This window comes from Podarcis vaucheri, assembly GCF_965113315.1.
Source record: "Podarcis vaucheri genome assembly, chromosome: 9".
NCBI classification, from domain to species: Eukaryota; Metazoa; Chordata; class Lepidosauria; order Squamata; family Lacertidae; genus Podarcis; species Podarcis vaucheri.
Window position 1 is genome coordinate 42,830,432 of NC_138767.1, and position 21,195 is coordinate 42,851,626.

The window sequence follows — 21,195 nt, forward strand, 5'->3', positions numbered from 1 at the left end:
GTCACTGATTGGCTTCTAAGCTGCTTTTGAAACAGCTAAAAAAATAATAAAGCAAATGTACTGAGGGATTTGTTTTATACTCTTTTCCTGAACAAAAACTGGTGCAAATTATGCGATTCTGTTTGTACCAAGAGACACTTGTTCATTGACACTGATTATGTTTGGAGGCCAGAACTGCTAGCCTTTTCTGATGTGTTTCAGGTCCCAAATTATTTCCCACCCCACTTCAACCACTATAGCACAATTTAGTTTCATTTTCTGCACGTCAATGGCTGTAGCACGTCACGTGATGCAGCTTCTCCACATACTGCATGTATCCTATTCCTCATGTGTACAAGAGGTCTACATCAACTGCCTCCCAGACAACAATGTATTTCCAAGGTCACTAGCCCACCTGAGCCCTTTTGCCATAGCATCTGGCTGTACATGCTCTTTTTAAAGCTACTCTGTGGTCTTTGCTTCTTCTCATGTGCCTACATAATCTAATTTAAACCTGTGTGCTTCTTCTTTCTCCTACTCCAGAGGCTAGGACCCAAACCAATGCATTCAAGTTGCAAGAAAGAAGATTCTGACTAAACATCAGGAAGAACTTTCTGTCAATAAAAGCTGCTTGACAGTGGAACAGACTCCCACGAGAGGTGGTTGACTCTCTTTCCTTGGAGGTTTTTAAGCAGAGGTTGGATGGCCATCTGTCATGTATGATCTAGTTGAGATTCCTGCATTGCAGGGAATTGGCCTAGATGATCCCTCAGGGTCCCTTCCAACTCTATAATTCGATGATTCTATAAATGGACACCCACACTTAATTTCCTCTCTATCTTCCTTAGCCAACAGCATCCTTTGAAATCAGAACTGCTGGTCAAGAAGGACAGTTTACTGACACGCTTTTTCATATTATCTCACCCACTCTTCTCTTTTTTATTCTAGGCCTCTTTGTAGAAAGGTGTTTAACATTCACTCTAGGCTAACAAGCTTTGATTTGCTGGTGCCTCTTCCCTCCCGCTTGCCTTCTGTCCTTGAAGCTTCTCAAATTTCCCTTCTCTGGAAACTTCTATCTGTAAATAAGGCTGGTAACCTAGCAACAGCAAGTGAATAATACATCCACCCTGCCGAGTAACACTGATGCATAATCAAATCACCCCTTTCTATTATTTGAAGCAATAACATTCTCTTTAAGCTACCCTGTGCACATTTATGCATACCTTCTCAACAGGAAGGGTTGAAACGGGCATCCATTGTGTGTTCTAGGGCAGCTTTCCCAAAAGTTTTGAATGAGTTATATAAGCCAGCGCAGCTCACAAGCAGGCAGGTCTTCAAAGCACTTCAGTCCCAGAGCTTTCAGGATGCCTCTTGGATTCCCCTTTGCTTCGGAATATGCCTTTCTTGTTTAGCACTAGTACAGCATGTATCCCCAAGAGAACTATCGCTGTGTCCAATTGAATAAGAGAAAGCCGAGATCAAGGCATTGGAAAGCTATCATTCTTATTGTTGAAGACCACATATCTACATGTAAAATGGTTACCAACATGCAACCCATATATACCGTATTTTTCGCTCTATAACACGCACCTGACCATAACACGCACGTAGTTTTTAGAGGAGGAAAACAAGAAAAAAAATATTCTAAACAAAACAGTGGATGTATGATTTTTGTGGTTCATGCTGTGGCCACAGACATGTGATCTGACAGTGAGTTTGGGGTAGCCAAATGCAAAAATCCTGAGGATCCATGTGGATCCGTGCTTTGTAACCACGTTTTAAGTGGGGAGGGAAGGAAAAGCACTCAAGGGACAAGGAGCATGCGTGGGGTGGGTGGAGAAGGATGCTGCTAATAATGCAGAAGAGGGGTATAAGGGGAGAAGGCTCCTCTCCTCTCCCGCTTTGCTCCTTTAAAACAAGCAGGCTCTGCTTCTCTCCCTCCTCCCCGGCTTAGAGAGCTGAAAAGTTTTGCTGCTATTTAGCGAGCTGAGCGGGGAGGAGAGAGGGACAGAGAGCACAGTTTAAAGCAGCCAACCAGACAGGAGTCGCTTACACCTGCGTAAGCGGCTCCTCTCCCGCTTTGCTGTTTCAAAGCGAGCCACGGAGGAGGGAAGGAAGGGGAACCATGGATCCTCTGCTCACGACTGCAGCAGATCCCCCTCCCCGCCACCTGCAGGCATTCGCTCCATAACACGCACAGACATTTCCCCTTACTTTCTAGGAGGAAAAAAGTGAGTGTTATGGTGCAAAAAATACGGTAATTTCCAGATGGATGTGTCAAACGGCTAATGAGGCACAATGTCATATGGGTTGCTTATAGACTATTGCTGTTTTGCAGGAAGGATTCGAGCGTATACCGTAAAGGTTTGCACAGTTGAAGTGGATTTATATTCTGTCACCCTAGAACAATAAACCCATTTTAAAAAACAGCTTTGATAGGGATATACACTAAAATATAGCTAACATAAAGACATATAAATAAAACCCCATAAGCAAATCAGAATAAATGCTCATTGCCCTATAACCAACCTACAAACAAATCAAAACAAATGCTCATTAACCTAACCTTAAGCTTTCTGCAAGCAAATCAAGATGGATAGGATAAATAGGTCAATTCTGGTTCCTCCCAGTTTCTCATTTTTTCCAACCATGCCTTTCAAAATCAGTTTGCGATTTTGTTTTCTAAAAGTCCTCATGAAAATTCATCAGAATTGGCGTACACATTCCTCCTGCTACACACATTTTTATATGCAATTGTGCCTAATATATACATTTTCAGAATGCCATTTCCCCTAAGATAAGGCATATTTGTGTGTTCATCTCACTAATATAAGCATTCATATTTAGGCTTTAGTATGTACATTTCTGTACACATTACTTGTCTGGAGAACTGCACTGAACTGCAAAAATTAGATAAGAGTGGCTGTGTTTCAGTTTGCATATTGTTTCAGTAATGAGCTAAGTTTAGCATCACATTTCTCCCCATGTCTAAATTTGCTCTCTCACGTGGTTCTGCTTGTTTTATAAAGTTAGAAGGGGGCAAACAGAGCACTAAAGGCTGCTTCCATGGCACAGTCATGTGTAAACCCAAGAGACCAATAGGGTGCCTTTTCTTGAATCCTTACAGGATGGACGTGGAGTGGCTGTTTGGGGGAGGAGCAGGGGAAAGGAGCAGAAGAAAACAAAGCAGGTTGTGAACAATTACAGCTTGAATCATCATTTGTGAGGCGGACTTCATACAGGCCAACAAAGGCCAGCTACCAGAATTTTTAGAGAAGCGGCATAGCTCAGTGGTAGAGCAACTCCTTTACTTCTAATGCTTTTTGCCCTTGTATATTAAAATACTCAGAAATGGCTTTCTGTAGCACCAAAAAGAAATGACAACTTGAATCCTTATACTAAGGGAATTTCCCCTACACAATCCTTCACAGAGCTTTCATTCCCCAGTCTACCCTACATTCTTACGCTTTCATTCCTATGTGGATTTTTTGTGGTCAGAGAACTTCAGTATGACAACGGATGCCTTTCACACACACTACAAAATTATACAGTTTCTCTCTTGTGTCTACGCTTTTATGTTCTGTAAGCAGTGAACTATGACTGAAGCTTTTCCCAAGGCCTGGTTAGTTATATGTCTTCTCTCCTGGGCGGGTTCTCTGATGCATTATCAAATGTGTTTTCTTTCTGAAACTTTTGCCATAATTAGAGCATTTATATAAGGGCTGTTCATGGACCCCGTGATCTGCCCTGTGGCCCCAAGACGTGGCCCAAGGATTGGGCTGATGTGCCCTGTGCCACCCAGCAAGCCCCTGACCCAGCTGGATTCATCCCTGCAGCATTTCAGGGGAGGGGCTAAGGGTTTTTTAAGAGTTGGGTGTTTTTTAAGCTGAGTTTAGCATACAGTTAAAATTAGGTTTGAAAATATGGACAGGAGGGGGTTTTAAGCCAGGGGATCAGATCCTGCACCTTGCTGCTCCTTCATGAGCTGCTTCCTTGTACACAAAAGAAGCCGCTTTCAAGGGAGAAGTGACTGGCACTGCTCATGATCGGATCACCCTGCTTAACACCTGTTACACTGGAGAATCTAATACTGTACTGCCTGGTGTTGATTCAAGGGGCAGAGAGGAGGAGAGGCCTTGCTGGGAAAGTCACCTCCCACCTTCTCCCATGAAGATGCAGCCTGTTAAGTTGTGGGTGAACATATCAGACAACACAGCGATTCTTCAAACAGCTCTTGTTTATTCACAGGCCAGAACTGAACTGAACTGAAGGGTTCAGCCAGCCTGCTTATATAGAGCTCTACTACAACACAACTGTAACACTTTCTGTAACTATCCAATCACTGAACGTCACTTTCAATCCTTTATTTGCATATGTGGACCTGAGTGAAAACTATCTACAGTATCCCCCTGCTGGCCCAGGGTGAGAACTTCAGTACATAACACAGCCACGCTCTTTCCCAGTTTCTCCTAATTGCTGGCAACCCAGGATGGCACTGGGCCACTCAATCCATCTGAGGTTGTGTCAACACAACTTGAAGGACACCTGGATCCCACCAAATGACCCTGATTTGGCTTGGAATTCAGTTCTCAACTGAATCCAGTGCAAAGCTCTAGTTTATAGAGTTCTTCTCATGTATGGATTATTTTGCATAATATAGTTTGCATCTACAGCTGCGTTGCTCCTACCATGTAACTGTGAGTAATCACCCAGAATGCCTCTATATGTTTTCCTGTTGCCATATAGATAATATAATGAAGAGTATAGAGATGTCTCCCAAATGTTATGTATGCAGAAGCATCCCGGAAGTGTGCTGATATTATGCAGTAGTATCAGGAGAAGAGAAAATGTTATTATATTTATTATGCTAATCATATGGAGGTAACCCAGTCATGTGTGTGTGTATACCCCTTCTGGGTTCCACTGATGTAAACAGGACAGGGCAGCTTGTGAAACTAGTTGCATCAGTTGGCTGCATTGCATCCTTATAAATTTTTTGAAAGTCCTTAAATGTATGTATAGCTTTTAAAAGGGACAATAGCTTTGGTTATTGTTCTCAAACTGAACTTTCCTATTGAAGTATCACCCTGAGTTACAATAAATCAGGATCTGGTTTTCATTTGCAAACAATAGGTATCTACTTCATACAAAGAACTATTTGCTGAGCTTTTTAGAGTCCCCTTTATTGACTATGAAAAATAATGTTGGTTTTCCTTGCCTTCCTTCAGAACTAAGGGTTCTTCCACACTTCCATTTGCCCCATACCTAGAAATCACAGGTCAGAGCAGTTTTCCACTTGACACATGCTTTCTAGGCAGAGGTCCAAGTGGTTTTCTCCTTGCCCTGATTCTTTCACAGGGAAAAGACTGGGGAAGCACATGGAAGCAAAAATGATAGGAAGCTCCATAGGGCAAACAGAAGCCCTTGCACAAATCATACACCTTGGTTGGACCACCAGTAAATAAATGGTATGTTTGGTTCTTATATTCGCATTTCTCTCTCTGTGTTACACACACACACACACACACACACATCGAATCTCCATACTTGTATCTGATTCCCTGGCAAAACATCACATTTCATTTGGATGAGTTATTTAACAAGTCTGAGCACATTCCATGCACACTGGTTCAATTTATTTTGTTTCCTCTCCTGGATTATTGCCAGTCACAGTGCATATTAGTAGGTAGCTGCTAATTCCAGGCCAGAGAAGTGGAGCATGGATCTTTGCCACCAGTAACCACATTATATTTTGTTATCCTTTATTAAACAAACCTTTATACTAGGCAAAAGCACAGCATGCCAAATATAACAAGCCAAGAGCCAAGAGGGGCATCTTAGGCAGTATCTGCACAGGAACGCCTTACCTGCTTTTCTAAGCCTGTGGCTGAAGTGCACCTGAAATTGTGTGGGTCACAGTTTCTTCCTCGGCCATCATTACTTTGCCAATGAAATGAATTGCACAGGCCTGCTAAGCCCATGATCCCTCTGTCAGCAGTGCCGATTTATGCATGAGATCATTGCAGGCAGAACACAGAGACTATGCAATATGCAGTGATCCATATTACCTGCAGGAGCATATTTGCGAACTCAGATTGCCAGATGATCCCATGTAGTTATGTGGATTGTTCTAATCTGCAGGCTACATTCCAGTGCCCTTGAGCATTTCCTCTTGACAAAAGTGGAAGTGCTCCTGCTTCTCTGGAATAATAGGCGATTCAGTCCCCCTGGTAGCTGTCCCTTCATGCAGGACTGTGTTGTTTTATGCTTTACAAAGCAACGTGGCCATCAGCCATCTCTAAAGAGCTGGTCCTCTTGTGAGAACACACATCATGGATAAGTGGCTCATATTGGAGGGAGATGCTAATTTGAAGTGAGAACTATGACAGGAAAGCCATAGCAATGGCAGCTCCTTGCCATGTGACAAGAGCATCTTCAGGCTTTGAAATCACTCAGACTAAGAAGGAAAAGAGAGGGAGCTGAGAAGCCAAGGAATAACGAGGAGAGTGGACGGTTCAACACAAATTCTGGGTTGGGGCTTGTGGTATAAGGAGGGCTCTGGGGTTGCCTTGAAGCACAGGCAGGGCCGGATTTAGGTTGGATGAGGCCCTAAGCTACTGAAGGTAATATGTGGTATTTTAGAAAGCAGGCTAGCTGGGGGGGGGGGCATTACTTATATCATAGGAGCCTACACAACACAAAACACTGTTGCTGTATGTAGGTTTTATTGTATTTGTTTTCTATCTTGTATTTTGGAAATGTACATCCAGGTTTTTTTTCCCTTTAAATTTTTTTGGGGGGCCCAAGAGAGTGGGGCCCTAAGCTATAGCTTGTTTAGCTTGTATGTAAATCTGGCACTGAGCACAGGGGTAGGAACTTGGGACAGAAAACTAAAATGGCAGAACCAAACTACCGTATTTTTTGCACCATAACACTCACTTTTTTCCTCCTAGAAAGTAAGGGGAAATGTCTGTGCGTGTTATGGAGGGAATGCCTACGGGTGGCATGCCTACAGATTTTCCTCCTCTAAAAACTACGTGCATGTTATGGTCGGGTGCGTGTTATAGAGCGAAAAATACGGTAAGTACAAGGCATAAGTTAACCCTGCAAAAGGTGGTGCAAGATCTACTCTATGTGGCATAGAAGATGCAGCCATGATTGTTTGATCGGGAGAATGACATTCAGTCACCCATTCACTCATCTCAGAGTCTAGGCTCACTCTTGCTTTTAAACAGAGTATTATGAACCAACAGGAAGGAAAAGAGCAAAGCACCGGTCATGTTGCATAAGGAATGATGGAAGTCTCGAACTCAGTTCAGAAGAGAGAAAACAATAAAAAAAACCTGCTGAGACTGAAGAGGAAGAAGACAAGGAAAAGCTGTAACGTGCTCCATTATTTGTTATAGGCATAGAAAAGCAAGGTCACAAGAATACATATTACACTGTGTAAAACTCCTTTTCGTCAACACCATTTAATTCAAGGGTTAATTCTTTGGTGTAACTAGGCCTAGAAATCACCCTCCCTATGCCAAGGTCCAGAAGCATTTGTTTTGAACAGTAAATTTCACAGGGTGGCCATTTTCCTGTCTTCATTCTCCATCTTTAGGTTTCATTTAAAGGGGGGGGACCCAAGAGCAGGGGGTGTCATTTGGACATCTGCTTTGTGCAAAGAAGTGTGTAAGCCTGATAGTGTTTTCAGTTTGACCTGCTAACTTCATTATTTAGACTGAGCGATGTCCCAAGACTAGGTAAGATTTTAAAGGTGTGTTATAGATTTTCTCATAAAGGAAGAAAGCCTTAGGAGAGAAGATACGGGGGGAGGCAGAAATACAATGGAATCTGATTGTGCTTTAAAAAAAAAATCAAAACATTGCACAGGCTAAAGAAAGATAGGTATAAATTGGGTCCCTCGTCATGGACACAGAGACAGAGAAACATGCTGTGACTATAAATCTAAGCTGCAGCCTCCCATTCTCAGCTCTCAGTGGTAAGGTGGGTGGAACTTAGCAGGTGTTTACTTCAATAATATCCTCCCCCAAGCCTGTTTCTGTGTGGGTTTGTTTTTTGGGTTTTCTGCATAGAAGGAAAAGCGTTCAAATAAAATGAAAACGCTTGACAAAAAGAAATTGTATGAATTCCAATTTGAAAAGAAGCCAGAATGCTTTCATAGTTACTCACACCTACTCAAGCTACGTAAAAGCTTTAAAATGGAAGCTGAAACATTGCTTAAAATGAATGGTGATGAATTGCCCTTGTTTGTTAATGGGGCGCATCCCCCCCCCCCAATCTTTATTATGCCAAATATTTGCTATTTTCTGGGATGTTTTCTCGACGCTGTCATTCTTCAGTGCTGCATCGCCCTCTAGTGGTTGCAGCTACGGGCTGTGGCTTCCATTATCCATGAACATTGAGAGAAAAGACACCATTTTGCACTGCGAAGAAATACGGCATGGAAACGCAAAGACCTTCACAACAATTTGCTGTGCTTCCAGCAAAACCTTTTCATCTGGATTGCAGAGTGCCAAATCTTCTGGTTTCCTTGCAACAAAGAAATCAAGGACGGGGCATGAGAAAATGTGTTACAGACCTCTTTGAAACAAGGCCACTATCAGTTTGATGAAACTTTTCCACATTATCTCAACAGAATTGACATCAGGCAATTAAAAGTCTACCCAAGGAGCAATCATTACTAGACACTTCATTCAGTTCACTGGGAATTACTTCTGAGTAGACATTGCTAGGATTGTGACTTATCAATGAAAAGTCTTAACCTACAAGAAAGAAAAACTTAATTAGCATTGCCAAGAATCTTTGGTGAATGGCACTTACAACCAAATATTACTGGTGCAGTTTGACCATTATGCTCCATTAAGTGATTGTATAGGACCACCATTTTAATTCCACTTCGAGCTAATTGTGGGAATGCAGTGCCTCAAAAGAGCTCCAGGGTGAAAACAGCTTCAGAAACCAGAACATGTGGAGTTGCCAAACTAGGCCAGCGTGAAATATGGGACATAACAGTGAGAAAAGGAACTACGCTGCATAAAAAAGCTATATATGGGTGGTTCTAGATAAGGGCTTAGTGTTGCATACAGGTAATTAACAGTGCTTTTTTCAAGAGGTACTCAAGGGTATGCAGTACTGGCACCATTTTGTGGTTGTTAAAAAGTGTGGCACTTACTGTAACAAATTTATGGTGAGTGCTGGAACCTATTTTTCGGGGGGGGGAGCACCGGTAATTTAGATGTTCCAAATAGATGTGTGAACACTGCAAAACACTTGCTTTCCTGAGCAGCACCAATTGCACAATAAACATCCATCTGGAAGCACCCTATCTACAAGTCCCACTCTGACTTCTGTGCTGCTGTCAAAACCACCATTCCCTATTTTCTTCTCTAATCCAGATGCTCACATTACATGGCCCTTGTCATACATTCCCAAATGAATGTGGGAAGAACAAGGTCGACATGGATGTGCCACATTATCAAATATCAATGCACCCATCAGTCACACCACTGCCAATTACACATTTAGCAGAAATGTGAAGAGACCCTGCACAGAGCTCCTCTGTGCAATCAGCAACCAGTGGCAGACCTTGGGGTCTCAAATTTCAGCAGCACCCTGTGTGACGTCCAAATTCTGTGCCCCCTGTCATTCTAAAGCATGGGTAGGCAAACTAAGGCCCGGGGGCTGGATGCAGCCCAATCGCCTTCTAAATCCGGCCTGCGGATGGTCCAGGAATCAGCATGCTTTTACATGAGTAGAATGTGTCCTTTTATTTAAAATGCATCTCTGGGTTATTTGTGGGGCATAGGAATTTGTTCATTCCTCCCCCCACCCCCGAAATATAGTCTGGCCCCCCACAAGATCTAAGGGACAGTGGACCGGTCCTCTGCATGAAAAAGTTTGCTGACCCCTGTTCCAAAGCATAGTTGTGAGGTCTCCTGTGTCATCCCCCAAGGTTCCATGCTCTGTGCAGCTGAACTGGTCATGCTCCCTTAAATCTGCCTCTGCAGCAACCCTGATCAATCCCAAAGGAGGTCTCAGCATGTACATCTGTATACATGTATCATCACACTTCTGCCAAGCATACAGCCAATGGATGGGTTGCTCAGGGTCCTCATTGTCATGCAGGAATGCATGCCAGCATGCAGGAAGTGTAGCTAGCAGTTGTGATCTAACTCCCCACTCAGATGTTCTTTGAATGCTTCAGGCTCATCATGATGCAGGAACAGAAAGTAAAGGGGAAAGTCCTTTTAATAAGATGCAGAACAGGAAATGGGGTACTTCAATAGCCTGGGTTGATATCATTCGTGTACAGAGAAAGAAGTGTGCTGAGAACACCATGGGTGATGATGGCTTTATCGTTCCATATTCAGTGCTCTTCAAGCTAGTCTCCATTTCCACTCAAGGCTCCTCAGGTGCCCACTGAAATCAATTGGACTTTAAAAATACTTAACTTTGCCAGCATTGCATCTGAAGTTCGGGCAGCATAGTGTCTGAATTTTTTTTTAAAAAATGCCTATTTTTCTTCCACACAGCTGCTTTCATCCAGGGAAGCAGGGCATTATTCAGCACCTGCAAAATAGGGCAGTGTTAGTCACTACATTTTCAAATCTGTTCCATTTTTAAATGGGTCAAAAGAAGAAGACGACTTCCGAAACAATACAGATGCACAGACCTGCTTGGTAAAGGGGATTAGGATGGGAGCAGAAATGCCCCTCTGCCAGCAGAGAGACATTCCACTAGAGTGAAGGCACCTCTGGACCAGTCCAACTGCAAACAGATCCACAGGCATAAATCTCCTGTTGGTAGTAGCTCCCCAAATATTAGTGCTGCTGCAGGACAAGGGCATAGGTGGCCTAGGATCTGCTGGATCCAAAGCTCTTCAGGTACAGCAACCTAGATCTCCCCTTGACCCAAAACCAACACTAAGGAAATAAAAAAGATGAGGAAAACAACCCCAGTTCTTAACCCATCTAGCATGAGCCTGTTGGGCTTTGAAAGTAGGAGAATCACCTGCCACTTCACTCTGCCCCCCTAACTCCATCGGACTGCTCTGTTACTCAGAATGCACCAGAACCTATGCTAAACTTCTTATGCTACAGGACTATTAAAGGTGCAGGAGGTAGTGTTCAAAACTCCCATTGTTCTAGGCACATTTTGCGACAAGAAATTTCATTAGTGCAGGCAGTTTCTGAGTTCTGGGCACACTACTGCACCTGAGATTTCAGGTTAAACCTGCAGAGTGGAAGGAAAGGAGGGCCTTTTTCTGCCTCCCCACTTCCAGCTACTCTCTGAAGACTGGAGAAGAGACCCTCTGAAGAATATTAGGGGGGTGGGCAGGGAAAAGACTAGACCACGGGGAAAATGAACATAATATTTTAGCTGCAGTTCATTCATTTTCAGCTTTGTATTCTTGCTATTAAAAAAAAAAAATGTGTGCCTAGACATTCCGTTATTGTGCCCATAACCTAGGTTTAAGGGGCTGTTTAGCTCCTAGCTTTCATATCCCAGTCTCTACCACTGGCAGGAGTATCTCTAGAGATGCTGCGTCACATGATAGAACTGCAAGCTGGATCTGTGCACAGCTATGTTCTAATCTAAAACATCATTCCTTCTACATTCCTAGTCTGCTGTGTGTGTGTGTGTGTGTGTGAGAGAGAGAGAGAGAGAGAGAGAGAGAGAGAGAGATACTTTTTAGTTCACCCCCATTCCAAGGGATCAAGAAGGCAGCTAACAACTTAAAACAGCATGTTGATGGGGTTGTTGCCATCTTTGTTTCTGCATTTTAAATAACTGTATGAGTCGTAGAAATGTTTCAGATGTTGCCACTTTTCCCAGCATTGAGGTGCTTCGAAGAGGAAAGTGTCATCTCTTGCATGCATGTATGTCTTGCAGCTGCCAGGGGAGGTTAATATCAAAATGAGGTTAAAACCTGAAATCGATACAATATCCACCTAAAAACCAGCCCATGCAGCACAAAATAATTCTAGGAACATTGTATAAGCCCCCACTAGAAATCTTTATTATCCAGGACTAAACATGGTTTTAAATGGTCTGGGAAAATAAAAATCAGAAAGTCTTTAATGAAAAGAAAGGCATTAGCATGCACACCAGCAGGCAAGCCTTGCTGGAAAGGAGATTCCATTATTGGGGTGCCTGCACCAAAAATGTCTCCTCCTTAGTTCATAGAACAGCAGCAGCTTTGAAAGAAGCCTCACACCATCCTGCAATTAAGCCAACTGGAAAAACAAACTCTTCCTCCACTTCAAAAAGCCGTATGGTAAAGGTGCTCTAGGTCTGTTTTTTAATGAGTCTCTCTTTCACCACTGACAGCATCTTCCATATTTGCTTTTATACTAAGATGCATAGGTACGTAGGTATGTAGGTACAATTACATAAAAGGTAAAGGGACCCCTGAGCATTAGGTCCAGTCGTGACCGATTCTGGGGTTGCACGCTCATCTCGCTCTATAGGCCAAGGGAGCCGGTGTTTGTCCGCAGACAGTTTTTCCGGGTCATGTGGCTAGCATGACTAAGCCGCTTCTGGTGAACCAGAGCAGCACACGGAAATGCCGTTTACCTTCCCGCCGGAGCGGTCCCTATTTATCTACTTGCACTTTGACGTGCTTTCGAACTGCTAGGTTGGCAGGAGCAGGGACTGAGCAACGGGAGCTCACCTCGTCATGGGGATTCAAACCACCGACCTTCTGATCGGCAAGTCCTAGGCTCTGTGGTTTAATCCACAGCACCCGTCTGTGCAATTGGTAGAAGCAACTAACCAATATTTGCAACACTAGATGGCAGCAAACTTCATAGAAGGTAGACCGAGATATATGGCCTAAATTAAAATTTCTTTCAGCTGTGGTGTCTCTATGGGACTACCACAGCTCAGCTGTTGTAGATTTCCTGCCAAGCAGAGCCGATACTTTTCCAATTCTGCACTTAGGGAGCTGCAAATTAAAGATTTGCCAATCATGTTGAGGAAAATGAGTGTTACTTTATTTCCTGTAATAATTATTAAACAACATGCACTAATATCGTACAGCCACGGTTACAGTAAAGGGCTTCAGACTACAATCATAAACATGCTTACTAGAGAATTATTTCCAAGTAAACATGTGTTGGACTGTACTGGAAGCGAGACTGGTACACTGACATTTATGGCACAGAAGTAACTAGACCCTATTAAATCACATTGTAAGTGATGCACTGCAAAAGATCCATTATTCACATGATGTGAAAAACCAGGACTTCTGTTAAGCACTATATAGCAACCTAATTTTATAATGCAATGTATTTTATGCATAACCCCACCCAATACATTTTCCCCAGTCATCACAAAGCATATACCCAAGCATCTCTGCATGTAATCTTCCCCATAAAAATAATGTTTATATTTTTACTAAAGCGGAACTTTTATTTCAAGCTGTCATCCTCCTGTGTAGCAATGAAGCAGAAGTGAACCAAGAGTGGAAAAGCCAGATGCTTCCCTAAAGATTTGTATCTTTTAAATGTAGGTAATAATTTAGAACGTCTGTTCTGCACTCCTTTCATTGCTTCATTTCTTACACAGTTTGAACATGCTGGGTTCATTTATCAAAGGACTTGTTTTCATGTGTGCAACAGTAGAGATGACCAGTCATGAAAGTTGGTCAGGCTTCTAGATCCCAGACCCAGTAATTTTTAAGGGGAACAGTAATGTTTTTAATTTACTTCACAGAGCTTTTTCTTCTTCTTTTTTTTAGGGCAAAGACAGTTACAAAACCGGCTTGAGAATCGTTATATAAGAAGCCACCAGACTCCACAAGTAGAGGAATAACGCAGCTGGAAAGATCTTCTGACCACTTCAGTGCATTATGCAGTCCCAGCAGATGCAAAGCCAATCAGTTGACTCCACCATCATGGACTGAATTAGATTCTTGGCATGCCACCACAAACCATGCTAAGGCTGCATTCCTCTTTACACTTACCTGGGAGTAAGCCCTACTGACTGGTGTTATAGATTTATAACCCCCCTAAACCTTATAAATTAATAAATGCTAGGATCTGGGTTATTTGTGATATGAAGGAAGAATGCAAGTTGCAGAGGAATTCTTGGTCTAGCTTATGCAAAACAACCTGGCTGAGCTACGGCTATCAAAAGAACAATAGAGGAACATTTACAATATAAGTGAACTCCTTCCATCTTGCCCCAGGTGTGAACAGAGACTGGAGATTTGGAAGGTTGTCAAGGTAACTGCTGTGGGGGGGGGAGGATTGCTGGAAGAAGAGCTGAGATCCATCTTGGGCAGACTGGCAGAAGGTTGCCTGTGCTGCTGTGGGCACCAGCACCTCTGGAAAGGACTATGCTGTAAAATCCAGACTCCCTCCATGCAGACTGAAGTTGTAAAAGCCACAACAGTCTCTGCAGTCTCTTCCATTCTCCAAAGGGACACAAAGTGTGGGTGCCTGGGACCCCACGGGCTTTTGCCACCACTCTGCTGAAAGAGGGGCAGGCACCCAGACTTTTGTAACAATATTTAGTTCTGAGTAAACATGCACGGGAGGGGGGGTGGATAAACAGTAGTTTTCCTGAAAGTTGGAATTGGCACATTGTTCCTGGTAATCATGAAGACTAGGTCCGGTTAAGCAGAGACTAACAGAGGCTGCTTTATCTCTCCTGACACCAGAAACTAACCTTGTGAGTGCAGAAAAATTTACACATAGGAAAGAGAACTTGTGGCCTTCCAGATTGGATTCTGGCTCGCAACAGCCCCAGACAATATCGCCAGTGGGTCACAGGGGCGTAGCGAGCTGCTCCAGTACCAGGAGTGGCGGGGGCAGGGCGATCCACCCATGGGGGCACTGCAGCAATCTGCCCAGGGGGCTGCCACGGTGAGCTGCCCATGGGGTCCACCTGGCGGACACAAGCCCCATGCCGCCATTTGGGGCAGCGTGGGGCCCCAAGCCACCGCGTCACTCCCAGTTGAGGTGCATGGCTGCAGGCCAGGCCCCATGGTAAGTTCCGTCCCCTGCAGTATGCCGTTTTGTCACCCCCTGGTGGGTCAGAGTGATGGGAGCTGGAGCCCCACAATAGCTAGAGAGCCCCAGGTCTTCCACCCCTGATTTACACAGTAGCCAGGATTGGTTCTAAGGAGGAGGAAGAGTTTAACCTCCCATGCAGCCATCCCTCCTTGCCATCTGCACTCACTGCAGGCTCCTGCGCAACCTCTCTTCATGGCAGATGGAGGCGACTGAAAGAGCAGAGAAATTCATGTAGTGTGTATAAATGGCTTTGCAGTTTCAGCACAAAATGTCCAGGAGAAACTCTGCCAGCTTTTTAATGCTCAATCTCTGCCCCCAAACACCTTAGGGTGCTTCCAGACTGTAGCTGTTTTCAGGATGTATTCAGTCACAGACTAGCAAATTCAGGTTGCACAGTGAAAGCTGATTTGGAGCTCTTGCCAACAAACTTACTTTCCTGAGATTGGACTTTTTGCAATAAGAAAAGTGAGATGGAAATGCACTGAAAAATGGGTCAGCACTTGCATTGCAGCAGCATCTATCCTCCCCAGAAAAATAATTAGAATGAATACTCATTAAACAGTCATCACTACTGGACCAAGTTCAAGGTGCTGTTAGTATTAGTATTATTATAGATTTATTTCTACCCCACCTTTTTCCCTGACAGGGACTCAAGGAGTCTTATTAGCTGTCTTGGGGTGCCATTTAGGATCAAAGGGGGATATAATATTTCAATAAATAAAACATACTTTAAAAAAAATAAAACCATAGATGTTCTTCCAGTCCATTTTGTCCTGTATTAGTGTGCAGTTAGATTGCCTAATTCTAAAAAGAAGCCTAAAAAGAAGACAGATTTGAAGTGAGGAATCGTCCAATGGTTGTTAGTGAAGAAAAGTGAGACAGACCCAGCACAAACTGTCTGCTTTAGACCTGGACATCTGGAAAGTCTACTTCAGTGTGAGGACAAAATGGGGCTTCAAAGATGTGTTTCTGGATAAATAAATCCCAGTGTCCCATAGCAGAAATTTGCACACAGGAAGCCATTCATGGCAAAGAGTGGACCCAGATGTTCCGTCAAAAAAAAAATGTTGACAAGCTCCAGCAGAAAACTAGAACAGGGGATGTGGCAACAGTAAGTACATAATGGAGATTGAAATACCACACCTATAGTGGCTAAGTTTTTGTAGTTTTTGTCTACTAGTGTTTTCCTATCCTCGATATTAACCCTAAAATGTTATGAATAAGAAACCATGTACATTTTTAATGTTAAAGCCCTCTTTCAACTTATTAATATTTCTTCAGCAAAATTAATGAAGTTAAATACAGTACTGTATGCAGCTGCTTATGCGCTGGCTATTTTAGGAAACCTGGAGTGTATATGCATATGGTATTATCAGATAATAATAATAATAATAATAATAATAATAATAATAATAATAATAATAATAATAATAATAATAATGTATATCATACGGGAGAATCGTATTTTTAGCATAACTCATTTCTTGCTAAGATTAAGAACCAAGATGGAAATCTTAAAAATCTGTGTGGATAAGCTTGGCCTCATGATTTTCAAAGAATCCATCCCTTGCTGCTAATGAAAATGCCCTGTCCTACCACTGCCATACCTCTGATGCTGAGAGAACATGGAGCATAACTTCTGTAGATAACTTACGTGTATGGGAGGTTCAGACAGCTGAAGCTTTCTTGAGATAATTTCTTGAGATAATTTCCAAGGTGCTATGATGACACACAGGCAGGCAAAGCTGATCAGTACAAATAAATAAAGAAGCAGAATTGGTAGTCTTCCTTCCCATTTGCTCACAATTTCTGTCAGCTGAGAAAACACTCATGACCCATCTCTAGAAACTTGTCTCAGATGCATGAGACAGCCAGATTGAATGAAGGCCTTTTTGTGCTTCCTTTGATTCATAATATTTTGCTCATTGGTAGCAGGAGAATCTCAGCAGCATCTTCTTCCTGACAGGTTTAAATAATCAGATTGTAGAGTTGGAAAGGACTATGAGGGTCATCTGCCTGAAATGCAGGAATCTCAACTAAAGCATCTATGACAGATGGCCATCCAGCCTCTGCTTACAAACCTCCAAGGAAGGAGAGTCCACAATCTCCCAAGAACTATCATCAGAAAGTTCTTCCTGGTGTTTAGTTTGAATCTCCTTTCTTGTAACTTGAAGTAGAGCAGGAGAAAACAAGCTTGCTCCATTTTCCATGGGACAGTCCTTTAGATATTTGAAGATGGCTCCCATATCTCCTGTCTCCTCTTTTCTAGGCATGTAACATTAAACCATTGTTAAAAATATTATGTGGTTTAATTCAAATGAGTAGTGTGATAGTGCATGCTGCTATAAAGTGTTTGGTTTGCTCTTCCCATACTTCCCTCAGCCAGACTTGAGGAAACAAACTGGCTTAGCTTTATATGTGAGCTACTACTTGTGGTTTGTTTCTTCCTCATGGGGTAATGGGATGAGCAGGGAGAAAGCCAGCTTTAAAGCAATGTGCACCGGCACACTTTTCACTGATATTAAACCATAGTTTATTTATAACTGTTGTTCAACATTACATGCAAACTGGGGAATAGCTGATATTTTTTTCTGAAGGTTTTGCATTTAGCAGAAGCAGGGCAAGCACTGGTTGTTATATCTCTGTTAAAGACACAGGAACCCTTCCAGAAAAAATAAATGGCAACCCTAACAGCTTCCATCCTTCAGTTGCAAGCTCCTTTCTTCCTTAGCCATGCTTCTGACAATTAAGTCTTTTTTCTCTCTTGTCATGCTAGTTTTGCATACACAGGGAGATTTTGAAGCTGGAGTCCTTTCAAACAAGCTATCCCTTGTGTCTGAAATGGTAGACTGTATCAAATGGTAGGTCTGTTTATTCTTTGAGCTTGCAGTTCATGAAATCTATGTGGGCATGCGGGAAAAACAGAGGCCCAGTTATTTAGTTTTTGATTGAAAAATTTATACCCCACCTTAAGTATGAATCCTATAAGGGCAGCCAAGAAACAAACAAACAGATAAAATGATAATAAACTGAGCTGATTTAAAAGCAGAGACAAGTAAAAAAAAAAAAAAAGCCTCATGATAGAAAGATCCAACAGTCATATCCCCAGAAACTAGGCAAATCCTCCTAGAGGAGACCATTCAATGAGAGGGGCAGCACATCATAAAAGGCCCTCTCTTGGGTCGCAGCTACCGATGGAAGAATCTGTAAATTTTTGTTCTCTTAGTTTCTCAGTTTCAATCTTAAATTGAAGCCTCCACATATATGCAACAATTTGCAATTTTTTAAAATATAAAAAATAAATAAATATAACCCAGATGAAAATTCTTCAGCATTTTAGTACAAATTTCTCCCAATGAACACATTTTTTTCATGCAGGTTTTCACTAATGTACAAATTTTTGTTATCAATTTCTGTAGTGGCTCCCCATTTTTGGAATGCCTTCCCCAGAGAGGCTCGCCTGGGGCCATCATTACATGCCTATAGGTCCTAGGAGGAAACATTCCTCTTTCCCCAGGCCTTCAGCCATTAAACAATCGATGGTCTTTTACAGTGGGGGGAGTGTTATTATGATTTTATTTTTCTATGATTGCTTTGTTATTGTTTTTATTATTCTATGTAAATTGTTTTTGATGTTGTACACTGTCCTGGGATCTTCGGATAAAGGGCAATATATAAATTGAATACGTAATAAATTAATAATAATAATGGCTGTTTTTCATACAGAATCTGCCCATCTACTGCAGCCAGGTGGTGGTACATCCATTTACCCTTCTGGGGCACGTAGCTTTGCTGGTGGGCCGTGGGACCACACTCGTGAACCAATGTCTGGCAGGCTGGATCGTTCCCTGCAGCCCAATTGACCGATGGTGGCAGGGCTTTGTAGGTATTTCTTTGAGCGGCAGGGCTTTGTGGGTATTCCTCTGAGCGCAGGATCAACTGCCCAATGGGGGCACTTGGCCACGCACCCAGGGCCAAGATAATAGGTGACCTGCCAGGCCATTCGGCCTCATCTTGGTGGGTAGGCATTAGGTAAGCTTAGATCTTGAATGGAGGGGAGGTTGTAGCCTCCGCCAGCTCCTCCACACATAAGGGTATCCTGTTAAAAAGATCCAGAAGGAGTGGCTCCTGTCCAACGCCCAGACGGGGGCTAGGGCCATTCCACTCTTCCAACGGGAACCATTTGGGGGACGCCTCAATTTGACGTAGGTCATAGGGCATTCCCTGTCAATTGGCTTCTCCCTTAGTGACACTGCCAGCAGGTGGGCTAGAGTGATATTTGGCATTGCTTTCCTCATTGCTTATGGCCAAAACCTACACATCTGTAACCAATAAAGCTGTGGCCTTATTTAAACCCATAACACCAACCTATTGTGCACTGTCTAGTTATTTATCCCCTCAGGGAACAGGGTGGTCACGGGGCCTCGACATGCAACAGGGAACGGGGCCTTTGTATAGCAGCACCCTGTCTGCCAAACTCCCTGCCAAAGCTTCACTTTGCCTTCTCTCTCATTTCCTCCCATACTCACCTGCATTCCAGTTCTGATAAGAAACAGTCAAAACTTAAAAACTCCTACCAGGCGTTTAAAAGGATGGGTCTGAATGAATAGCTAGCAACACTGTATTTGTCAGAGTTTACATTCTAAGTTCCTTTGCTTTATGTGGCAAACAATGCATTCAAAAAGCTCAAGGGAAAAAGTGACACTGATGCAGCTTCTTATTGCCAGAGCTATTTTGGGCAACACACTAGTATGAGGCATCATGATAGCCGTAATATTTCCTTTGAAGGAATGTGATTGTGAAGATAAGTGCTATTTTCTTTTCCTTAGCTTTCATACATCAGCAACTTTTTAGCCTCGTAGCCTGGTAATCTTTCTAAGCATTACAGACTGTGTCTATTTTTATTTGGAAATAGAGAGTTGGAAAGCAGCCTGCATGGGCATTGCACTTTTTTCCCTTTCCTGCATAAGACCTGCAGAGTGACGTTTCCTGTTTAACATTGGAAAAATCCACAGCAAGCATGTTACCCACTTGGGTCTTCCTCTTAATAATTGCAGGATCCGGTTTATTTCTGATTCAGTTTCAAGAATTCTCCACATTAAGAACCGAGCACAGAAAAGTGTTCACTTCAGAAAATGAAAACATACAAATTAAATTAAACCAATGATCATACAGTGCAGGAAATAAATATCAGCTCCAGATTATATTGACTGACATTCATTTTTTTCTGTCTTACTTTACCAAATTGCTGGTTTTCAGAGTATATTTGAAGGTCTGAACAGAACCAGTGCATGCACAACTTGTACACGCCTTTTTCAGGGTCAGCTGGGTATATAATCAATTGGCTATATAAGGAGTGAGATGATCTTTCAGGTATTCTGGTCACAAACTGTGTAGGGCTTTATAAACTGGAACCAGCACCTTGAAGTTATAGCAGCAAAACATGATGGTGTTATCCTGTCCCAGTAAGCAGTCAAGCCACTGAACTTTGCACTAGCTGCAGCTTCCTGACCAGCCTCAAGGGCAGCCCCACATACAGTGCATTGCACTAATCCAGGCTGGAGGCTACTTGGCAGGAATGGCAGCAGTCAGGCTCAACAGCATATAAAGAGTCAAGCTAAATCCCATTTTCACAGTGTCCAACTAGATCCCCATAGGAAACCTGCAAGCAGTGAGCACAACAGTACTCACCTACCTTTGATTCTCTGCATCTGGTATTCAGAGGCATCCAGCCACCGACAGTGGAGACAGAACTTAGCCATCAAGGCTAGCAACCAATGTGGGGGGTTTTCTTCAGCTAATTATCCATTGCTTTTTCAACGTGCGTAACATGTGTTTGTCAAGAGCTGGACGGTGCCAGTGCAGTCAACTCTTTATTCAAAGAAACCAAAACACCGCAGGCCTAGTGATCCCAGCAACTCTTCCCAGTAGGTCTTGCTCCAATATGGCAGTTGTGAGGACTGAAGGTCCCCGCCTTCCCACCACTCTCTAAGGTTCCTCTCCAGGGTCCTTCCCAAGCAGTCGCAAACTGCGTATGCACACAGTCATTCTCTGCTCTGCTTTTTTCATTTCTAGGAGACCAGGAGTAGGGAAGCTGGTTGCAGAAGGAGGGGGAGACTTCCTGGAGCCTATCTCAACTCTGCCTCTTGGCTAACCTCCTCTCCAGCCTCCGCTTCAGCCTCGAAGT

General features: G+C 43.0%; 1 long non-coding RNA gene across 1 annotated transcript in view; it reads right to left on the bottom strand.

The window, feature by feature from the left end:
- Nucleotides 1–17,039, bottom strand: part of LOC309540452 — a 38,587-nt gene extending 21,548 nt beyond the window's left edge. The window contains exons 1-2 of the long non-coding RNA XR_014223301.1: nucleotides 16,663–17,039; nucleotides 1,203–1,426 (exon numbers count right to left, since the gene is read on the bottom strand). This is a non-coding gene — a long non-coding RNA (uncharacterized lncRNA). The remainder of the gene's footprint in view (nucleotides 1–1,202; nucleotides 1,427–16,662) is intronic.
- Between the last annotated feature and the right edge of the window lie 4,156 nt (nucleotides 17,040–21,195).